At 34.5% G+C, this 25756-nt stretch overlaps 1 protein-coding gene across 3 annotated transcripts in view; it reads right to left on the bottom strand.

Moving 5' to 3' along the window:
- Positions 1-25756, bottom strand: part of NGF (nerve growth factor) — a 203565-nt gene that overhangs the window by 152297 nt on the left and 25512 nt on the right. The gene's annotated exons all lie outside the window — the stretch shown is intronic.

Here is a 25756-nt window from a genome sequence, read left to right as displayed (position 1 = left end):
TTTTCGTCTACATAAATACGTAAGACTTCATCAGACAACTGACTTCATCAGCTTTTAAGAGATTATATTTGTATCTATAAGCTACTATTTAACCAAAGCTGTCTTGCTGTAGATCAAAAACAATAACTTTACACCTGTGATAGGACTGTTTGATGGTGTGATACATAACAATTTAATTAATTTAAGTAAAGTACTAGTGCTGGGAAGATGGCACAGCTTATATTATTACCTAGATGTATAAACTGTGCACAACTGCACTATTTTTAAAAACCGAGCTATGTAAAATCTCAGCTGTTTGAACCTACCTGAGACATTTTATTCTGTTTGCTTGGTTTTCTGTCCTATTCAGTTCTATAGTATGATAAGTATGTCTAAAGGCAATCATAGATGGTAATGAAAGCAGAAAATATTTAGGCACGAAGTCCCAGAGATAATTTGCAGAGACTTGTTTATTGCCAACATGGTGAGAACTTCTTAACTCTTCTGATTGCTCGTAAGTTTGATTTTTAAGCATATAGTCTGTAAGTTTGAAGAGGCGTGACTGTTGTAACCTAGTGCTGACGTTTTCTGCTTATGGCTGAATGTTACTTAAGCTGACAGCTTTACTTCTAGCTGCCTGTTTTTTTTTACTGTAATTTATTACTTTTGTTTACATGAGTGGCCTAATGGCTAAGGTGTTTGCCTTACAAACACAAGGTGCAAGGTTTGAGTCTCACAAGGGATAATTGGCTAGGCTTAAAATGGCTCGCAAGGGCAGTTAGCCTAGTACTAATCTATAAACCTATAAACCTATTAACTCCTCCAGAGGTAAGTATGTTTCAAGGATAGCCTGGTTTAAACAGTGGTTTACAGACCAGATACATGTGATTCCTAAGTAACCTATAAAAACAGAATATTATCAAAATTCCTGATGCATTCTAAACAGTTAAAATTTTTTATTCCTGAGATTTTTTTTCTGGTTACAAATCACTTGTACCTTTACAAGTTGGTTAAGGTGGCTTGTTTGAAGATTAAAATGCAGTATTGTCTCCACTATGCCCTGCAGTAACAATTTCCATTTCAAATACAGCCCTATCATGGTGCTGGAACTTGAAGAGGTGCAGTAACATGATGGATTGTTTCTCTGACCATGCAAAATGTATTGAGGCATTCTGAGAGGGTGGCCTATGTTAATTGGCCATGTGTTTTCCCCAGGAAATGCCTGTGGTAAGGCACTTATACAGACAAGAGATTCAGAGGCTAAGTAAAGGAACATGGCCACTGTTGTTATTGAACCCAGCAAAAAGCTTGTATTCCGCCATCCCAATACAGGTAGTATATGCCAAGGGGTTTACCAGACAGGTATTCAGGGTCAATGAAAATAAAAATAAATAGAGCAGCAGGTCTAACAACACAATACACTCTACAAAAAATGAAAAGTACGACACTCTAATGAATGGCATTATTGACTGCTGTAAGGATCCTTGGTATGTGTTGTCAGGGACAAAAAATAAGGACAGACTTTGGGGACATTATGCTAACTCAGGAATAGTTATGAAGTATGTTGGTGTGTGTGTGTGTGTGTGTGTGTGTGCGTGTGTGCGTGTGTGTGTGTTTTGTGTGTGTGTGTGTGTGTGTGTGTGTGTGTGTGTGTGTGTGTGTGTGTGTGTCTTTGTGTGTGTGTGTGTGTCTGTGTGCGTGTGTGTGTGTGTGTGTGTGTGTGTGTGTGTGTGTGTGTGTGTGTGTGTGTGTGTGTTTGAATGAGTGCATGTGTGGCAGAGTGAATGGGGATGTGCCTGTGCCAATGTGATAAATGTCCACCAGTGTTAAATACTGCAGGAATGTGCTGATTTGCATTAATGGTAATTAAGGGTAATTCACAGATATGCAAATTAGCCGATAATGAAGTCTCTCATTGTAGCTGACATGTCTCTGAATCAAAATAAATAAAAAAACACTGGAAATTCCTCACTGTTAAAACATTGGTAAAGAGAGATTCTAGAAAGCTTTATACAATATATTTTTCATAATTTTAATAAAATTGCTGACGTGGTGACACAATATATTTTTTCATAATATTAATAAAATTGCTGACATAGTGAGGAGTTTCCAGTCTTTTTCCTTTACTTGTTCTTGTTAGATATATCCTCTTCCGTGGCAGAGTTCATGTTGTCTTTCACTTTGGATGTCTCTGAATCACAAATTCCTGCATTGTGTAAACAGCCCCTTTAGATTACAGCTCTTACAGACAGCACTGGGATTCTTTTTGAATCCTCAGGTTGGTGTTGTGTATTACATAAAAATGAGTTTATCGAGCCTATTTTTTTGCTCTGTTTTGGTGTCCAGGAAAAGACCCACAGATTGCATTAAGAAATGTGCCTATAGCAGTCTAAAATGCAAGAACACATTATAATTTTATTTATTTGTTACTGTCTGCTGTAACTCTATACTCTTTCTGATTTCAACTGGCAAAAATAATGCAGTTTTAAGTATTTCTGCTAATTTTATTTGTATTATTAATTTGATTTGCTTATCTTTTGTTTTTTGTTTGTTTCTTGTTTTAAATGTGAGAAAAGGATTTATACTTCATTCTGCAATTTGATTACAGGGATTTGCTTATATTTTAAAAGATAAATCTCACATTTAAATTCAGTGCATCTCAGAGATACAATCAATTGTTGTAAATAGAATGTTCTGATATTACTCATGCTGTGTACTATCTACTTCAATACTGTACTTATCAGAACCCTTCATCATCTTAGACTTTAAAATTCACAAAAAACTGCATCCATCTTGAAAAGTCATTTAACAGGAAAAACTATCAGAGAATTACTTTCTAAACAAAAAAGTAAACCAATAAAAAACAACAGCAAACAGCAGAAACACCCACTATAAACTCAAATACATCACCATTTATGTATTAAAATAACAGAGTACTTATCAGATTGCAGAAAATACTGAAGTAGAGAGTATTTTATACATTTACCTATAATGGACTAAAATCGTATGGGGCTATAATCAATAACTTTCTGTTTGTTGCCTCCTTTGAATATAAGAATTACAAGTGATCTAAACCAATCTAGTGAGATACACCATTTCTGTAAGATTTTATTAAACATGATTGTAAGGTGAGCTACTAGGTGATAACAGAATTTGTTTAACGGACCATCAGAGATTTTTTCTGGGCCCACTAACCATGATTTATTTATTTTTTTACTTTAGCCATGACTAAAATTAAAAAAGAAGTAATGGACACAGTACCTTTGTTGGCATCAAATGGGTGAAAATCACCCATAGGGCTGAAGTTCACCATTGCTGTCAAGGTTTCCTGTGTCTGTTTCCCTTCTTCCAGTTTTTCCCATTTGGTACTGGTGGTTGGAGGGATTTGTCTGTCCTCTGTTGGCTATACATTCCAACCTCCTAGGGACCTGCAGGTGCCAACAAAGGTACTGTGTCCATTACTTCTTATTTTAATTTTGACATCTATAATTTTACAGCCCTCATAATTGGGCCTGAGCACCATAAACTGTTTTTAAAGGGTTTCATCTTCATTCCCACTGGTCAGGCTAAAACTGAATAAACTTTTTTGGATTTAAAGCTATTTACTCATAAACTTAATTTCCAGTTAGTGTCTGGTGATGAAACGGCCACTGATGTATCCAATAGTCACCTCAAATGCAGGAGTTGAGCCAATCGCCTGCTACAGTTCATTTTGAATGTGCTTGAAAAAACGTGTGAAAGACAGATCAGGACTTTACTAAGTGACAAGTGGAAAAATTGACACTTCAGTCTCTCTAAAGATGAACAGGATATTCTAAATCACATTTCTTATGATCCCAATATTCATTGTATGAAACCTGATAATGGACACTATTAACCACTCCGGTAGGATGAATTTCCTGCTCAGCGATGAATCAACATACAGTATCGTATGCATGAATTAAATCAACATTGCCTATAGGGCCATAAACGTGCTTTTGGATGATCTCCTTCTGTTTGATATTATTCTTACAGGTCTGTATGAATTTCTATTTCTTAAGATGCAGTATCCCAGTTATTCCCAAAATATCTGAGATTCCTAAAATTCATTTTGATGTTTCCAAGCCATCTTTATGCCCGATAATTTCTACTGGTGGTTCCATTACAAAACCACTAGCTAAGTTTGTGGACCACAAACTTAAAAACTTAAAGTCCTATTTTTCCATTTTTTCCCATGCTTTAAAGCATTCATGGGACTTTTGAGACAAGCTTAGAAAAGTGGTAGTAAAAGACACTGACATCTTTGTGACATCTGACAGCTATCCCTCAGGAGGAGGTGCTTTCAAGGTTCACTGAGATTGTATCCAATCATGGGGGACTTACATCCAATGATATTTCGTTAGTCACTGACCGTATGGAAATAGTTGTCAGTAACAACTTTCTTTCCTTTGAAGGTGAACATTACAAGCAATTGTGTGGTGTTGCAATGGGGGCTGCACGTGCTCTCACTTTTGATAATGATGTACTTCTCCAATGAGAAACCAAGTTGGTCTTTAGGCTGGATTTATTCAAACACTGTTCATGTAAGTTTCATTACCTGAATGGCATATATTTTGTATGGACAGGTAACTAAGAGCAGATTGGTGATTTTGTAACATAACTTCAAGATACTTCTGAGTTTTTTTTGATACACTTATTAGTTCACCTCTGACCATATGGATTTTCTTCATGTCATGATCAATAAAGGTGCTGACAGACTTGTGGATACATCTGTTTACAGAAAACAGACTTTTTGTAATTCTTTTTTTACATTTTCAAAGTAATCATGCCATCAAAAGAGAGGAGTGGAAAAAAGTCAATTTATTTGTATTTTCTACCTCCCCAAATATGATCGTATTTGTTTTCTTGAATTTGACAAACATTTGAATATGTTTGATAAACATGGCTACCCTACTAATGTCCTTAAAAAGATCCATTCTGTTGTTTTACTTAAAGGAATGGAATGGTAAATATGCAGCCATTATTAGGGAAGATCTATGTGTCATGAATGAAGAGAACAACACAGCTTCCACTTCCAATTGCAAAGTTAACTATTGTAACAATATAACATTGCATTATTCTGTTGCTGTGCAAGACATCAAAGCCATAATAAAGGATATTTTCCAGTGCAATGAGGCTTTGAAGACATGCTTCAGTGAACCTCCTAAATTCACATTCAAAAAACGCTTAAACATTAAGAGCATTTTGAAAAGACTAAAAAAGCCAGTAACTTTTGCTTTACCTAGAACGGGGAGATGTGGTCAGTGTCACCAATGCTCTTATGTGGATTCTAATTTAAGGGGTTCACTACTTGAATCTGTTACTAAAAGGTCCATTACTGGCAAATTTAATTGTTGGTTAACAAAAGTCATTTATTTAACTTGGTGTGTTACTTACTCAGCATTTTATGTAGGGAAAACTAACAATGCTCTTAATAAAAGAATCTATCAGCATAATTACAGTATAGCAAATGAGACAATAACAGCACATTGGCACAACATTCTTTAACTTGCACTGATTTTTGTAAATTCTTCCTTTGTGTGTTGGAACAGGTTGACCAGAAGTTTGCCGGTGATTGGGAAGAATTTCCTTTTGCACCAGGAGATGATTTGGTGAATACAACTTCATGCCACTAATCAGCCCGGTTTAAATGATGCTACTTCCATTATAAGAGAACTTAGATACAGAGTATCTAGAATTTAACATTTTGAATTTTTTGGCTTAATTACTTCTGTAATTGCAGTACTAGCAATGTATGCCAGTTAAATCATTGGCTGTTTTCTTGACATTTCAACTTTGATTGGTTCAATAATTTATTACTTTTGGTTATGATTGGTGTTTTTTTAAAGGGGGTGTGTTTCGATTTGGCTTTTTATTTGTTGGTTGGCTTCAACCTATCATTCAGTGGTTCTGAATATGTCAGCAAAAGAGGAAAGTGCTTAACTTTGACATTCATGACTTTAACTACAACTACTGAAGTTTCCTAGATTTGAGTATTGAGTTCTTCTGGTTGTTTTTTGTTTTATTGCTCATTGAGTTATGATACCAGACCCACGGTCCACTTGTTATTGTTTTTTTCATAGAATTTGGTATCACTAGTATGGAAAGGCTAGGGAGTTGCTATCAAGCCATCAGCCTAAAAGGTTGGAAGACTATAGGGCAAAATGAAATACAAGTTTGGATTAAAAAAAATGTCATTCTTAAAGATCCTTGGGCCTAAATAAAGTTAAAACAACTATGAAACTTTCTTTCATGGTTGTTATGTGTGACATTGGAGTTAACATATAGAAGTAAGGGAGTATGGACATAGTTCTACCATAAAGGCATACAAGTTGATTAAAATTTACAAAATACAGTATAGAAAGAGGTACGTTAGAGCCTCTGTAAAGTAGAATGGAAATATGAAGAGTAACCGCTTACAGTAGCTTAGGACATGTGCAGCAAAGAGTTGCTTTACATGCCTATAAAGAAACACAAAGTCAAACAACAGCATCGATTTGCATAATTCAGGGCCTCTAGCAGGTGCTTATGGGAACAGTCCTAGCTGCTAGTGTTGTGCAGGTAGGTGTGTGACAAATTGGGGTACTGTGGAGTGGGTGCTGTGTTATGTTATGTTTGGTATAGTGAGACATGATAATACGTAATCATGATAAAAAACAGTTCTCAGTTAAATTTTTTAAATAAATTATAGGTTAATTATTACATTAGTCATTAAGATTACACAGACGAAAATAAAATAAGATCACACACACACATTTATATATATATATACATATATATATATATATATATATATATATATATATATATATATATATATATATAAACAGTTCCAAACCCAGAGCAAAGATCACAATGTATATGTCCCAACAAACCAAGGCAAAGGAAATAAGCCAATACAGCCAAACTCAGTGTAGACCCGGTACAACAAATTCAAGGGTTAGTCCTTTGCGAATCAATAGACCATAGTACAGGTAAAACTAAAAGCTTTTTAATAACCGTTAGCGCTTTCAAGAAACAAGTTCTCTTCCTCAGACGTTACAACTGAAAAACACATATCCAAACATTTAAATACAGGATTCTACATCACACACACTTACATCACTTCCTGCTCACTGCAATATCCTTAAAGCAACAGTACTGTCCTGTTCCTACAAAGCAGACTAATACGACACACACACATTAAAAGCTAAAAGATCATAAAAACATATTATAAATGAAACAATACAAACTAAAGGCAGTATACAAGTAGTATAAAACATAAACTGACAAAAATCATCATCTGAGGGGTCTCGCTTTCAAAATGGGTTTGAGGGGGACATAGTCATTAAGTCCTACCCCTCTGTGAGCTGCCAAACGAAAAATCCATTTAATCTCCATTTGTTCTGTCAGATTAGTGAGATCCCCACCACGCACCCCAAGTTTCACAACCTGCAGTACTTGAAACAGAAAAGTATGATCACTGCCATGCCTAAGCATATGTTTAGATATGGCACTATAAGTTTCATTTCTCCCAAATGCATACAGGTGGTCCCTTATTCGCTCTCTAAGGGACCTGTTAGTTTTACCCACATAGAAACTGAAGCAGGTCTGACAGCATGCAACATATACTACATGCCTAGTGTTGCAGTCAGACCTGCTCCTAATTTCCCAAAGTCGTCCATCATTCGAATTCCGAAAATACCTGGATGTATCCACAAACTGGCACTGTTGACAAGAGCCACATCTCTTGGTGCCTGACTGCCAGGCTGGAAACAATGGTTGTTCAATCGCACATAAATCTGGGAAACAGAGTAGCTGTTTCAAGTTTGACTTATTGCTGAATGCATACTGTGGACAATTACCTACCAGGTGTCGTATAGTTGGATCCACCATTAAGATATTCCAATTATCCATAATAGTATGCTGTATAAAGGATGTATTGTTACCCAAAGGTAAAGTTAAAAAAGTTTGGGTAATTGGCTTAGCTGGAACTTTCCTATCATATCCATGACTTGAAAAATAGGGTTTACCTCTAGTTCCCCTCATTCTTGTCACATGCTCACATATATTATTGATCTCTCCAGGCATATAGCCTCTATCAACAAAAGAGATCTTCAGTGCCTCTAATTCTCTCAAGAAATCTTGATCTCGAGAGCAGAGACGTGAAACCCTCAATGCCTGCCCCTTTATGATATTGGTAAAGACTTTTTTATTGTGCATACTATCTCTAGAAAGGAAGGAATTAGTATGACAGGATTTCCTATATACACTAGTATGGAACGTGTGCCCTACATAATGTACAGTGGTATCTAAGAAATCAATAGAAGTTGAGGAGGACTTCATGGTGAATTTCAAAAAACCTTCCAAGTTGTTAAGTTATTCATGGAACGTGAGCAGCAAGGCACCAGTCCCCTGCCATAGAAGAAAGAGGTCATCCACAAATCGCCTGTAGAAAATAATACTGGCATTGTTGAGTATGACCTCCCTCTCCCAGGCCACCATCACCAAGTTGGCATAGGAGTTGGCGCAACTGGTGCCCATTGCTACTCCTGATACCTGTCGGTAAAGCGTATCCATGAACAAAAAGTAGTTGTTATCTAGTACTACTTCTAATAGTAGACATAGAAAATCCGTCTCAGTGCTTGATAAAAATCCATTCAATACAGACCTCACCATTTGGATACCAACCCCATTAGGTATACAGGTGAAAAGTGATGTGACGTCTAGCGTAGATAATAGCACCTCACCTTGTAACTCATAGGAATCAACAAATTCATACAAGTCTCCTAGAAATTGCTCAGTGTCTTTGAGTACATGAGAAAACTGAAAAAGGACCATCTTAAGCTTGTGATCAAGATACACGGAGATAGGCTCCGTCAACCATCCTGCCCCAGCAACAATGGGTCTAAACAAAGGGGTGACCGGATTTTTGTGTATTTTTGGCAGTCCATTGATACGTGGTATCAATGGTGCCTCTACTCTAAAATAATCACGCAATTCTTTAGTCATATTGTTCAAGATAACACATTCATCCAAGACATTGCTAATAACTCTAGAACATTCATTGATATCAAACATATCAAGTCTTTCATATTCTATTGTGTCCAGCATCTGGAGCATGGTCTCAATGTAATACTGACGATCCATTACTACGGTCTTTCCCCCTTTGTCAGCTGGTCGAATAATGATCTTATTGTTCATTTTGAGTTGCCTTAGTGCCTCAGTCTCCTCAAGGGACAAGTTCCCAGCTGACTCAGGTACATGTAGGCTGATGCCATGATATATATCGTTTTCAACAGCCTTGATGAACAGATCTAAAGTAGGGTTCAATGTGGGATTAAACAAACTCTTGCGTTTAAATTCTGAGGCACTAGGAGGAGCATTGGCATCACTGTATAACAGCTTAAGGTTCACATTCCTAGCAAACATTCGTAGAGATGTGAGAATTTCACTAACATCTGCTGATGCACTTGGTATATATGTGAGTCCCCTATTCAAAACGGATAACTCTACATCCGATAGTTGATGGTGAGATATATTCAAGACAGTTAATGTTCGTTCCCTCTCATGGAACGAGAATGGTGTACTTCCCTGGACGTCTCCCTTCTCTTGGGATCCCTGGGAAAGTCTTGTTCGATGGACCTCTTTCTCCCTATCGGGATAGGGAGAGGAGCATCCGGAAAATCCCGTGTGCCTTTTGGTAATAACTTATCCAGTTGAATCTTTCGCCGTACTGCAGGATTGGTACAGCTTACACTTCCTACTGTCAAGGCCGAAGGCCCCTCAGCTGGTGTGAAATAAATAGATTTCACTGACTGTGGTGATGCAACAGCTACACGCTGTCCATCCACTGTCCTCTCCATGGCAGGTGTAGTTCCATCCAGAGGAACTGATTTCCTCATCTCATTACTCATTTGGGCTGTTTGGCCATTCAGGCCATCACGCGTAGATTTATCCAGAGGCACATCAATCATGGAGTCAGCATTAACTTCATTCACTGTGCGGTTAGTCTGTTTAGGGACCGTAGCATCCGACTTACGTGATTGTGTAGAGTTAACATTCTTGGGCCATAGGAACACATTATTGTGTTCAAAATCATGTTGATCTCTCATAAGTTTCTTCTTCTTTTGGTTTAGTAACGTATTACCAAACCGAGTTACCCTGTCAGATAGCTCATACAAAGTCACATCAGCTACGTCCCTGCCAACAGCACTCAGAAGGCGTTGTTGTTGTCTGTTGATATTAGCCAACAGTTCCTGCTCTATGGGATGAAAATAGTCAATTATTAGCTCCATGTAAGCCCTACTGGCTTGTATATTGATTACCTGCCATCTCGCTAACAGCTCTGGATGCGAATTGCCATACGTCGGCATAGTTAATATTCGGAGGCCCCTCGGAATAACTCTGTGATGTAGACTGGCCTCCAAATGTTGTCTCTGCAACTGCAACCTCTTATATCTGAATAAATCATTTTCTATGTCCCTTTTAAGCTGTCTCGCAAGTATGCTAGTATCAATGTCCAAGTCCGTTTCAATATTACTGGAACCTTCCAGCACAAGTAAAGGATTGTTCACCTCGGCCAATAGTCCTGATAGCGGTCCCTCCGTGGGACGAAAAACCGACTGCCGCAGACCATTCGGTTCCCCTGCAGTCTCGATAGAATTACGATTGGTTGCCATGTCACCACAACAATCTTCCGGTGTTTTTTCCATTGCCCAAAACAGATGTAAACAGTTCCAAACCCAGAGCAAAGATCACAATGTATATGTCCCAACAAACCAAGGCAAAGGAAATAAGCCAATACAGCCAAACTCAGTGTAGACCCGGTACAACAAATTCAAGGGTTAGTCCTTTGCGAATCAATAGACCATAGTACAGGTAAAACTAAAAGCTTTTTAATAACCGTTAGCGCTTTCAAGAAACAAGTTCTCTTCCTCAGACGTTACAACTGAAAAACACATATCCAAACATTTAAATACAGGATTCTACATCACACATTTATTTATATATATATATATATATATATATATACACACGTACACATATATGTATTTATATATATATATATATGTGTGTGTGTGTGTGTGTGTATGTATATATATATATATATATATATATATATATATATATATTTATATAAAACGGATTTATGTGTGTGTGTAAAAGTAATCAGATACAGGGGGAAATGAGTCCATATTCCCCAAACCAGAGCTCAAGACTGTCTTATCAATTAATAGCTACAGGAAGAAAAGGCCTTAGTCAAAAGTCCAGTCTAGGTACACAGCACTAAAGAAGTGCATTCTTTAACTGGAACTCAGAGCCACACCCTCCAAATCACCAGTCAAAATCTACCAACAAGCTATTAAAGCAGCCCAGACCCAGGCAAGAAGTCTGGTGCATCTATTCTCCATAACGCAAGAGAAAAAAACAGTGAAAAGAAAGGGTGTGGAAGTAAACATCTATATTTATTTCAGTTTTACATTTTAATCATACTTATCTGTTAATTATTGGTTTATAACTGTTTATTCATTTTTGACTATTGTTTTAGTTTTGTTTTCAAGTAGTTTGTTTCAAAGCTGATCTCACAAATACTTATTCCTAATATCCTGCGGAGAGTCCTATTAAGCAGACATGCTTCTTTTGGGGGCTTGCTGTCTAGCCTCAGAACCTCTACAGGTATATGCCCCTAAAATCAGACCCTCCTAAACTAAACAGAATGCATTTTATTCCTTTATTACCTACATAAACGGACTGGTCCAATGTTCTTTCCTAGCTTTGACCAGAATACAAGGCACAAAAATAATACATAAAAACAAAGTGTTCATAAATAATAGACTTTAATATTTCTCAGCAAATCCAAGATCACTAAAAAGGCTGATTCATAATTCAAAGTGCTGAGTTATTTGTAATACTATATTGCTGGCCACATACTAATCTCAAAACTAAAGATGTGAACATCTAAAGAAACTGTAGTCACAGTCTTTCTTAGAACATTTCATCAGTATTTATTCATAGGTTACACCTGACAGGCTAAGATGACTGTGATACCTATCTATCTATAAATTAATATCGATATACCTGTTTGTACAAACACACATAGATATGTATTGTTTTTATATATATATATATATATATATATATATATATATATATATATATATATATATATATATATATGTATATATATATATATATATATATATATACATATATATATATATATATATATTTGTGTCTTTCGGCTTTTCCCGGTTAGGGGTCACCACAGCGGAACTCCGGTCTGCTAATGATTGGCAGTAGATTTTCATGTGCTGGCTTGCTGGGCCTAACGCACAACCTTCAACGAAGTAACGCCCATTCATGCATGTCGACACACAGAAGACGCTCTAACTGAGAATCGAACGGGCAACGTGTAACTGTGAGGCAACAACGCTACCGCAGCACCACCACCGCAGTTCATATATATATATATATTTATACACACACACACACACACATATATATATATATATATATATATATATATATACACACACACACACACACACACACACACACACACACACACACACACACACACACACACACACACACACACACACACACACACACACATCACTGTATTTCATTGACACTAGCTTTAGCCGATATCTGTTAAGTCAAACAAAATTTGGTTGACTAAATAGATGGTTGGCATTTATGTGAAACTGCGCAGTACTTGGGGTTGGGGAATATGCCCTTTCCCCAGATGTGTGATCCCAGAATTAGTATATTATATGCACATTATTTGCAGGAGTGCTGTAATGAATCCTCTCATATGGGGGTGCTGGGGGGTGCAGCAGCCCACATGGGGATGCAGGGGGGCTTGCCCTCTGCAAAAAGCTTTTTACTCTGTTTTTATGTTTTAGTTTTGTATACACCAGGGCTGTCACTCTGTAGATGTGTAATAGCATATCAACATTTTCAGCTGCCATTTTGAATATTGACGTTTGGGTTATACATGTACACATTTATCTATCTATCTATATTTATATATACACAGACACACAAACATATCAAACTGTATGAGAGAGGGGTGACAATATAAACCAACTTTGTACATATATGTTAAGCAACGTAAGTATAAAACAGAACAATTTAATTAAAAAGTGAAAACGTTACTCATAAAAATGAATTAAACTGCGTTTATACTGATGGAAATGAGACAAACCCTCTGATAAGGTAGCTCACTCAATAATCAAGATGTAATGTATGCTATGGATGCTTAATAGTTATGTATTAAATATGCATTAGTCAGGCTTCTTTTTTAATCTGTAAAGACACAAATGACATTGTTAGAAAGGAAACTATTTTGCACAGATGCACGTCATGTAAGATTCTTCTCACCTTCTGGTGTAACAATGTCCCCTGTATCCCTTTTTTGTGGAGTAAATTCTATCTGTGTGACTTTGCTTTTCACTGCCTAACATAGGATTTAGAAACAGATTGGGTGGGGGTAAACTGAACAGAAGAAGAGAACAGAGCAGATTCAGCCAAGCAAAAAGTATTTGCTGGATTTGTGGATTTATTCCAGTGTGAAGGCTGTTGTGAGAATTGCAACAAAGTATATTTGTGTTGGCTAGTCTCTTCTGGAAGGGATAATCAGAGAGCTTGTTTTTTTTAACATGGAATGAAATGAGATCTATTTAAATATGTCATATTTTGTTTGCACTTAACTTTCTTACTGAAGCTTGCAGTAAGTGACATGACGTGTAGAATTCAAAGCTGAGCTTTGTAACATTACTGAGCATTTTTTTGTGCATTTGATCCAGGGTTCACGCTAGTGTAAGGATGAGAAGCAAGCAGCTATGAAATAGCTGATAAAGAGTGAATTAAAAATGGGTTGGTATGCTGTCCTGCAGAAAACAGTGTTACAGGACTGTTAGAAGATGTTAAAAGTATTTGAGTTTAAGTGTAACCCAGCTTATAAGCACAGAAATGTACCTGCAGCTAAATATCTGTATTTATTGCACAAATGCAACATTTTACCAATCTGCTTTTAAGCATATACTGATAAATCTCTGGCATATTTTTACCTTTTGTAGTTCAGAAGCTACCTATTCAATAGGTATCAGTCAGTAAAATGGCACTCTACTCTTTCTCCTTACCTCCCGGTCACCACCGGTGTTCCTCAAGGCTCTATCCTTGGACCCCTCTTCTAACATTTTCATCAACACCTTCTATACATCCACACAACAGGCTACCCTAATACAACACACATATGATTCCAATCTCATTTGCACATCTGACAACGTGGTACACCTCCAAAAAATTACACAGGGAGCTTTAGCAGCCACTGAAATATGGCTTCATAACTCAGCTCATGCTCAAACCAAAAAAGATCAAATTACTACTTTTTTCCCTAAATCCCTCTCTCATGAAAAAAAAATAAATTTAAAGTCGTCTCACTTGATAATACAACCACTTAAGTCACTTATCATAGCAAAGTATCAGGTGTGATAGTAGATGATAATCTTTCATTCAACCTGTGTATACAAAATTGCATAAGAAAAACTCATCAAAAACTAGGGATGCTTTACAGATCCAAATAGTTTCTCACTGACCCAACTAAAACTACATTTGCCACTACTTATTGCCTCTCTTCTCTTCTTTATGGTGCTCCCATCCTTACTAACCACCAGGCTTCACAAAAAATCCGGCTCTGTCCTTGTTCAAAACCAGGATAACCTATATCTCTAAATCTGAACAAGTACGTTTTCATTCCTTTTACCTCCTCACTCTCCCTTCTTCACCTACTTCCTTACTGCTATCTAATTTTCTTCCCTGACCTTCTCTTTAAATATACCATAAGCCTGTTTTTCCCTCACTTCATATTGCACTTCCTATTTGCATTAGACTAACTTACCTTTAATTTCTCTACAAACTGTCTAAAATTTTTCTAAATATTAAATGATTGTCATATACCTTATATTGATTCTTAACCATTATTTTTATATTATGTCTAATTTGTTATAATTATTTAAATTGCAGATATGTTTGTTTTATTTTTGAAGATTGTAAACTTATTGTTCTTAAAATGTTTTGTAATAATTTGGAGCCCTTCTCCCTGGCCTCCACTGTAAATGGCATCTACCCAGTCAGACTTTCCTGGTAATCAAATGTCAATGAATAAATATGTGCTTTGAAACAGGCTTGATTCCTGGGAGTTTAAGTCATCACTATAACATATATGTGATGAGCAGCCAGCCCCCTCCTATGGAAATTAGGGGATAGTGTAGCAACACGGGGGGGGGGGGGGTGGAGCAGCTGAATGCCTTGTCCAGAAATGTGCTAACACGGGTCATGATGTAGGGCATGCTAGACATAAATGCTTATAGCAGTATATGTAGCTTTTTCGTCTCAGATAAAGCCTGAAAAGTGATAAAATCCATGAAAAATGAACCGTAGACGAAGACAAAAAAAAGGAGAAGAGATGCCAAGGAAGTCAGAGGTAGGTAGTATACAGCAAACAGGGCTAGGTACACAGATAAGAAGCAACAAAGTAAAGTCAAACAAAGAAAAAAAATCACACAGTAGTGAACATAAATGAAAATAATGTTCTCCTGATGAACTAGTAATATAAAGACAGAAAACAGACAGATGCAGGTTGGGCTGAGGGAATGCTCTGAGAAGTACACAAGGGCCATACTGACAGTCAGGTATAAATGCAAATGCTACAGTGGCAAGCTGTGAGCCTATTTATACATAGGTTCATAGATTCATAGATTAGTACTAGGCTAACTGCCCCTGTCGGCTATTTTAAGCCTAGCCAATTACCCCATGTGAGAATCAAACCTTGCACCTTGTGTCTGTAAGGTGAACACCTTAACCATTATGCCAGCCACTCCGAGCGGTATCTGGACTTATTCTCTCACTAAATATTTTTTTTTTATTATTTTAAATAAGATGTCTTAAGAAACATTACATGAAATATAGATACATAACATATTTGCAATTCTAAAACATTACTAACTTCAAACCATTATATAACTATTTACATTAGTGTCTATGCAAATAACATTGAAATTCTCTATTATATAAAGTTAGAAACATAAGATGATATATCTTCATCAATCTTTTCGAGTATTTCCAGTACTTTCATCGAAGAGTAATAGTATGAAGTAGATCTTTTAGTTCTGTTATTCACTGTTAATATTTCCATGTGAGCAACTGTTGATGTTAAATTCTTAAATTCCTTGAACATAGGAGAAGCCTCATTTTTCCAGTGTATAGTTATGATTTTACGTGAAATTGCCAATAGTGACCATACGATTTTAGTATCTTTTTTAGGTATACAGTTTGGAATAGGAGAACTGAATAAAATTATAGACTTTGTTAATTGAAAATTATCATTATATAAAGTCTGAAAAAATAGTTAATAGACTTCCAGTACATATTGAGACATATACATTCATAAGAAACATGCTGCCAATCTGCTTTTATCTTGCTTTGGCATCTCCAACATTGATCTTCACTAGAAAACATTTTGGCTAGCCTGTGTGGAGTATAGAAACTTCTGTGTAGATATCTCCAAGTGAATAATTGCCAGTATTTTGATAATGTAAAAATTTGGAAGATTTTAGAATATTACTTTTTTTCTTCTTCAATTGGAGGATGGTTGTTTATTAAAGTATAATAATCCCAGTATGATTTTTATGATTTTTTTTTTGTTTTTTTAACAATTTTATTGATATTAGATAAGTAACCTGTACCCTGATAAGGTTGTTTTGTGATAAGAATAAGGTATTCAATGAGTTTTGGAGCTTCATGTCTAACTGAAGGTTGCATTTGTTCTACTTTATTTATAAGAAAATGTCTTAGATTTTGAAAAAACAACCATAGTCTTTATTTATATTATAATTGTAAGTTATCTGTTCATTTGTTAGTATTTTCCCTTTCTCTATAAGTTGATGCCAAAAGAGTAATGATTCTTTCCCGAGTATATTAATTTTAGAGATTTGGGATGTGTCTAGAATAATGGGTGTAAAAGCTATAGGGAAAATAAGAAAATTCCAAGAATTAATATTTGGTATTTTGTTTATATATGTTTTGAACACTGATAATGTACAGCCTATATAGTTTGTAATGCATTGATATTATTCTTTTTCCCTAAAAAATAATCTTTTAACATCCATATAAGGGGTGATGATATTACAGTTAAATTGTCTTGTATATGATTGTAATTAAATTCCATGTAAATCTGCTCATGTGCTTGTTTCCATATAGGTGTGTTAACCATAGTGTTATATTTTTAATAACAGAGGAGGTAATATATAAATCAATATCCGGTAAATTAATTCCACCATCTTCCCAATCTGGTAAATGCTTATTTAAAGCTATACGGGGTTTATTAGGAAACCATAGAAAATTTAAAATTAGTTTATTGTATCTTTGAATAATATATTTGGGAGGTGGCAATGAAAAGTTTTGTATTAACTATAATATTTTGGGAAATATGATTGCTTTAATAAGATATAATCTGTCTGCTGTTGAAAAGATGTATTTATTCCAGTAACCAATTGTTTGTTCTATTTTGTCTAGTATTTTATTATAGTTAAATATTAGAGAATCTGTTAGTTCATTGAGTAGATTTATTCCCAGGCATAATAATTTATTTTCTGCTACTATATATTTGGAAAATCTTTTGTTTATATATTTTTTTACAGTTACAGGGCATAATTTTAGTTTTGTTTTCATTCAATTTTAGGCCTGAAATATTTTGAAATGTATTCATGGAGTTAAATAGAGCATTCAAAGACTCATTGGCATCTGAGAGAGTTAAAAGTATGTCATCAGCAAAGAGATGGATTTTAAGGTTTAACATTTTATTAATACATATGCCCTTTATGTTATTGCTTGATCTGATTTGATTTGCAAAGTATTCTATGAGTAATGCAAATAACAATGGGGATAAAGGGCAACCTTGTTTAGTTCTCTTTTTGATTGTTATAGGGCCTAATCTATGTGATCCTAGTTTAACATATTCAGTAGATTTTTCATATAGTATTTGGATAAGTTATTAAAATTAGAAGGAAAGTTATATTCTTTTAAAACTAGTGAAAGAAAGCTCCAGTTAACAGAATCAAAAGCTTTATTAATATCTAATGAGATTACATTTAAATCTAGGACTCTATGTTTGCTATAGTCTATTAATGTTAGTATTCTTTTAATATTATCTGAAGTGTTTCTTCCTTTAATAAAACCTGTTTGATCTTTTGAATTAAGAAAGGAAGAAAGTGTTTGATCCTATCTGCATATATAGCCATAAACATCTTATAGTCTACATTGAGTATTGATATTGACCTATATGAAGAGCACTGCTTCTCATCTTTATCTGGTTTGATAATTGGAGATATCAGTGAATATTTCCAAGAGGGTGGTATGTTCAAATCTTTTTTGGCTATATCATATACTTTTAAATGTAAGGATATGGCTTGATTGGGTATTCATTTATAAATTTCTGGTAGCATATTGTCTGGACCAGATGCTTTATTTGTCTTGAGCTTTTTAATTTGTGATTTTAATTCTGTCATATTGATTGGTTTGTTTATAATGTCTATTTGTTCTTGTGTTAATTTAATATGAATATTATTTTCTAAGTATTTTATGTCCTTGGTTGGTGTATATTGGGTGTTTAGGGAATTATCAAAGTTAAAATGAAGTCTGAATGCTTCTAAAATATCATTTAGATCATTAACTCTTTTGTTAGTATTAGGAATAAATGTTTCTTTTATTTGCTTAGATTTGATTATATTATTTGTTCTGTTAGTTAAATGTCTCAGGTGTGCTGGATTAGTAGAGTATGAGTTTATTTTTATCTTTTCTAAGTTAATCATAATCTTATGATGTAACAATTCTGCATACTTCTTATTGATTTGTGTAAGTTCTTGAACTTGAGTAGTATTGCCCTTTTGTATTTCCAGTTTCAATTCATCTGCTTTGTTTTGTAAGTCTAGCATATCTTTATTCCATGACTTCCTTTTATTTATGTACCAGGATAATATTTTCTCATATGTAACTACCTTTAATGAATCCCAGACATATATTTCTGAAATATCCTCTGTGTAGTTTATTTCTAGAAAGTTTTTGATTGTTTCTTCATAAAATTCTTTAAATTCTGTCAATTTTGTGATATAGGAAGGTATCCTAGTAATGGGATTTGAATGAAAAGGAGTAAGCTCTGTCTCAAAGACTATGGCATTATGATCAGATAAGGGACAATTTATAATTTTGACTTTGTCAATTTTTGTTATTAGGTCATTGGCGACATATATTCTATCTATTCTAGAGTTGGTTCTATATCTATGAGAAGAAAATGAAAAAATTATTGACTCTGGTTCTGCAAATTCATTTATATATTTTAAGTATAGTGCATCTATAAATTTTAAAAGCGCCTTGGAGATAGGTTGTTTTCTTCTTTTAGATTTAGAATCTGTATCTTTCATTTATTGAAATCTCCTGCCAATATCAGGCTACTCTTAGTTAGATGAATTATCTCTTCAAAGTGCTGTTTAACTGTTCTTAATTCTAGTCCTGGAATCCAATATAGATTTGCTAAAATATAAATTCTCTTATTTAACTCTATTGAAGCTAGACAAAACATACCTGATGTACCTTGATTAGTAGTAATTATTTTAGGTGTTATAGTTGTATTGCGAAGTAGTATAGCTACTCCTCTTTTTTTGTTTTATATTGAGAACTTATTAATACTGTGCAATTATTGATATTTAAGTTGTTTATATCTCTATCTAATAAGTGTGTCTCTTGTAAAAAGACTACTTGTGGTTTATGTACATTTATGTATTTGAATAGGCTTCTTTTATTACTATTATACGGACCTTTAACATTTATGGATAAACATTTCATTTCCTACTTTTTAGTTTGTTTTATATGTGATTTTATGTAAATATTGTTTATTTTTTATTCTATTTTGGATGAAGAATTTAAAAATGTTTTTACTGTATAGTTTTTGCATGTTTCTGACTGATACCAAAGTGATAATTAAAAACAATAAAACTTCTGAACTTGTAATTCTTGACCTTAAAAACCATTCCCTATCACTATGGGGTAATATACCTCTTTGTTTGGTTAGTGAATCTAACCAAACAAACTTTCTACCCTCACAAATAATGTTTGGATCAGTTTCTCTTATCCTCTTAGTTTTAAATAAAGACACTTAAATAATATATGAAAATAATATAATCAGCTAAAATATATAAGAATAATATTTTTTCTATACATTATTGTAATTCAGTAATACTTGTTTCTAATCAGGTTTCAAAAAGGTACAAAACATTTAGATTAAGGTAATATCATTTCAAAATAGTTTAGAGTATTAATACACATTTTCTCATGTTCAACAATATTTTTACAAAAAATATATAGAATTATACACGCTATGAAAATCTGAACAATTAACAGATAAATGAGTCTCTGACTACAAAATCAATTAAGCAAGGTTTAATTAATGTCCTAAAACTGAAGGAAGAGGAATGATAGCAAGGTTATGAGTTATTTAGCTTTATGGAAGAATTAGTGTGGCTGGGATGGAATGAGCCCATAACAAAAGCCTGCAATGCCCCCATTATATTTTCATCTTTTGGATTTAACCACATCACCATTAGGTAGGCAGAGTATGTTTAACATGTAAAAGGGAGAAGTAGTCCCCAGGATTTGAACACCGGTGCTGAATTTCCAGATATCTACTGTGCAAGGCATACACTGTGCTTAACAAATATCATGTCTGGAGGAAAGGATGTTCCTTAATGAACATGTCACCAAAGCATCTTGGGTGAAAGGCAAATACAACATTTTATAGTCATGTTATTAGCATGAGAATTTATTTTTTTGAATGTTTGTGACATATGAAAGAAATAGTCAGTTGAGCTATCACCCATTCAACTCCTGTTACTAAACTAAATTTGCTAAACTGGTCATCAGAAGAAAAGACCTTGCAGACTCCAACAATCATTAGTAGAGTATGAGTTTATTTTTATCTTTTCTAAGTTAATCATAATCTTAAAATATAACAATTCTGCATACTTCTTATTGATTTGTGTAAGTTCTTGAACTTGAGTAGTATTGCCCTTTTGTATTTCCAGTTTCAATTCATCTGCTTTGTTTTGTAAGTCTAGCATATCTTTATTCCATGACTTCCTTTTATTTATGTACCAGGATAATATTTTCTCATATGTAACTACCTTTAATGAATCCCAGACATATATTTCTGAAATATCCTCTGTGTAGTTTATTTCTAGAAAGTTTTTGATTGTTTCTTCATAAAATTCTTTAAATTCTGTCAATTTTGTGATATAGGAAGGTATCCTAGTAATGGGATTTGAATGAAAAGGAGTAAGCTCTGTCTCAAAGACTATGGCATTATGATCAGATAAGGGACAATTTATAATTTTGACTTTGTCAATTTTTGTTATTAGGTCATTGGCAACATATATTCTATCTATTCTAGAGTTGGTTCTATATCTATGAGAAGAAAATGAAAAAAATATTGACTCTGGTTCTGCAAATTCATTTATATATTTTAAGTATAGTGTATCTATAAATTTTAAAAGCGCCTTGGAGATAGGTTGTTTTCTTCTTTTAGATTTAGAATCTGTATCTTTTTCATTTATTGAAATCTCCTGCCAATATCAGGCTACTCTTAGTTAGATGAATTATCTCTTCAAAGTGCTGTTTAACTGTTCTTAATTCTAGTCCTGGAATCCAATATAGATTTGCTAAAATATAAATTCTCTTATTTAACTCTATTGAAGCTAGACAAAACATACCTGATGTACCTTGATTAGTAGTAATTATTTTAGGTGTTATAGTTGTATTGCGAAGTAGTATAGCTACTCCTCTTTTTTTGTTTTATATTGAGAACTTATTAATACTGTGCAATTATTGATATTTAAGTTGTTTATATCTCTATCTAATAAGTGTGTCTCTTGTAAAAAGACTACTTGTGGTTTATGTACATTTATGTATTTGAATAGGCTTCTTTTATTACTATTATACGGACCTTTAACATTTATGGATAAACATTTCATTTCCTACTTTTTAGTTTGTTTTATATGTGATTTTATGTAAATATTGTTTATTTTTTATTCTATTTTGGATGAAGAATTTAAAAATGTTTTTACTGTATAGTTTTTGCATGTTTCTGACTGATACCAAAGTGATAATTAAAAACAATAAAACTTCTGAACTTGTAATTCTTGACCTTAAAAACCATTCCCTATCACTATGGGGTAATATACCTCTTTGTTTGGTTAGTGAATCTAACCAAACAAACTTTCTACCCTCACAAATAATGTTTGGATCAGTTTCTCTTATCCTCTTAGTTTTAAATAAAGACACTTAAATAATATATGAAAATAATATAATCAGCTAAAATATATAAGTATATTCTTTTTCTCTTTACATTATTGTAATTCAGTAATACTTGTTTCTAATCAGGTTTCAAAAAGGTACAAAACATTTAGATTAAGGTAATATCATTTCAAAATAGTTTAGAGTATTAATACACATTTTCTCATGTTCAACAATATTTTTTACAAAAAAAATATATAGAATTATACACGCTATGAAAATCTGAACAATTAACAGATAAATGAGTCTCTGACTACAAAATCAATTAAGCAAGGTTTAATTAATGTCCTAAAACTGAAGGAAGAGGAATGATAGCAAGGTTATGAGTTATTTAGCTTTATGGAAGAATTAGTGTGGCTGGGATGGAATGAGCCCATAACAAAAGCCTGCAATGCCCCCATTATATTTTCATCTTTTGGATTTAACCACATCACCATTAGGTAGGGAGAGTATGTTTAACATGTAAAAGGGAGAAGTAGTCCCCAGGATTTGAACACCAGTGCTGAATTTCCAGATATCTACTGTGCAAGGCATACACTGTGCTTAACAAATATCATGTCTGGAGGAAAGGATGTTCCTTAATGAACGTGTCACCAAAGCATCTTGGGTGAAAGGCAAATACAACATTTTATAGTCATGTTATTAGCATGAGAATTTATTTTTTTGAATGTTTGTGACATATGAAAGAAATAGGCAGTTGAGCTATCACTCATTCAACTCCTGTAACTAAACTAAATTTGCTAAACTGGTCATCAGAAGAAAAGACCTGGCAGACTCCAACAATCAGTGATAGTCAAATCATAGTTTTTTTTTTTTTTTTCCATTGGAAAAGGAGGGGGGGGTTCTACCCGTTCAGACTTTCACTGTCAAACAAGCAATATAAATATACAAACATAGATGCATACATATATACATAACTAACTAAAACCTTATTTGTTATTAATTAACAAAACACAAATAAATAAATAAAGACGTATATATTATTCATTAGTAACCAGTGAAATACAAGCCAACATTAAGTTCCTTTCTGCTGAGTGACATTACATTTCTGTTGCTTTTCTGTGTAAAATGAGCTACACAGAAAGTCATCAGCTTTTGATTTGCTTCTCAGGCTCATTTAATAAACCCATTATTCACCCCCATATCTAGTGTCAGTGAAAATTGCTTTAATTCTCTATATTGGTGAAGTAAATCATTTACAGCATCTTACAGCAGCAGAATGAATTGAGTCTCCCTCGGGTGTTCTTGTATGCATATACACCTATCTGGCTTATTCTCAAGCATTTTTTAGCACTTATATTTCCCCAACAGCCCATAAGCAGTTTTCAAAGCTAAGCAGTGAAAAGTTGGGAACAATCAATTATATACTTTAAAATACCAGTTGCATATTATGTCGCAAAACATTTCTTTATTAGGAATCTGACAATATTAAGAGTCATACAAACATCAACATTAATCTGTTCCCATACCATTTTTACTAACTTAATTTTTAATTACTGTTTTCAATTACAGCTTTTAGGTGTATATTATGAAGCAACGTCTTTTTCTAAGTGGACTTAGAAAAAAATCAGGTTTGGCTTTCATTCTTTTGGAGATCTGTTTTCTATTTACAGTAATGGCTTCCTTATGTTGAGAAGGAAGAATTTTCGAGAACAGTTGAGATGTATTTGACCACAGACTTGAATACTTTTATAAAAAAATATTAACTATCTCAGGTTTGTGTGTGTGTGTGTGTGTGTGTGTGTGTGTGTGTGTGTGTGTGTGTGTGTGTGTGTGTGTGTGTGTGTGTGTGTGTGCATGTGTGCGTGCACGTGTGTGTGTGTGTGTGTGTGTGTGTGTGTGTGTGTGTGTGTGTGTGTGTGTGTGTGTGTGTGTGTGTGTGTGTGTGTGTGTGTGTGTGCATGTCTGGGTGAAATTTGAAATGAGGCCACAGCTCCAGTTTTCTGTAAAATAATTTCCAAATATGCTGTCCACTTTTAACAAAGAGCAGAACCCTGAAAAGTACACAGTTGTCATTTTGCCTTCATTAGCTATTGTTTCATGGGATCATGACAACAGGTTAACAGATATATGTGCTGACTGTCATAACGGCAAACCCTATACATTGACATCAGCAATGTCGACATATAGAAATAACAGGCAGCCTTATACTGTGTAATAGCAGTACAGTGGGGATCAGGGAATCGGCCCTTTCCCCACTATAGTGCAGTCTCATAGCTAATATATATATATATATATATATATATATATATATATATATATATATATATATATGTATGTATATAATTAGCACAAAGCCTGGAGAGCACAGTCCCCCCCCCCAACATAGGGGGATGGAACGAGGCTTGCCCCCCGCTGCAAAAACAACCAGCTTTTGATTTTTTTTTTCACCAAGTTTGACCTTTTGAACCTTGAGCACTGTGACATTCGACATTTAGAAGGTTGATACTATGGTACTCTACATTCAAGGGGTCGGTCTAATGACATGAACCCATTGTTTCATACCTACGCCCTAATTCTGAACATCTAAATCAAAGATGGTTGCTGTAGAATGCGCAGTGATTTCAGATTCAGTAGACTACATCATTAGCAGAGGATAATCCCTCTTAAAAGACTGAATTTCTGCATTAAAGACATGCTCTGGTAAGGAATCAAATAGAGAAAAACATTCACAAAGATAGTATATTAACCAAATGCCCTGGTTTTCAAATAATACTAACATTTCCACATGTTGGATTCAGGCTGCTGGATGGCAAGACATTTCCTTGCAGTAGATTTGGTTGGAGACACATAGCTGAAGAGAAATTCAGTTGCAAAGACATATGGCATATGTCACATTCTCACTGTGGGCATAGAAAAAGCATAAAGCACCATGCCCAGAGCTTCAACAACCAACAGCCCTGTGGAAAATATTATCCATGGTCTGCAAGACAGCTACAGACATTAGACAGTATGGCAGGTGTCAATATCAAAATGCCCTGGGGCATGTCAGTGGCATTGAAAATGCAGTGTACAGTGGTTGGTTAATGGTGTGTGGGGGCTATTACCACATTTGCATTGTCTAAAACACATACTGATGCATAAAGGTGATTGTAGCAGCATGTAAAATTAAATCCATACTCTGGCACACTTCCACTTCTTGTAGTTGCAAAATCATGTATTGTACACCAATCACAACACACACTACTTTTCCCTACCACCCCCTCCTATATTCAGTTACTGAAGCTGTAGGTATGGTACTGCATGCTTCTCTGTGCTGACAGTGAATTTGCAACAGCCATGTGTCTTTATAGCTGAATTTCACTTCAGACGTGTATCCTCAACCAAATGTACCACAGTGAAATACCGCACTGCTTAACAGTCTGAACCC

This window comes from Protopterus annectens, chromosome 7.part0, assembly GCF_019279795.1.
Source record: "Protopterus annectens isolate FY-2018-M chromosome 7.part0, PAN1.0, whole genome shotgun sequence".
Taxonomy (NCBI): Eukaryota; Metazoa; Chordata; order Ceratodontiformes; family Protopteridae; genus Protopterus; species Protopterus annectens.
This window is presented reverse-complemented; position numbering and strand designations above follow the sequence as displayed.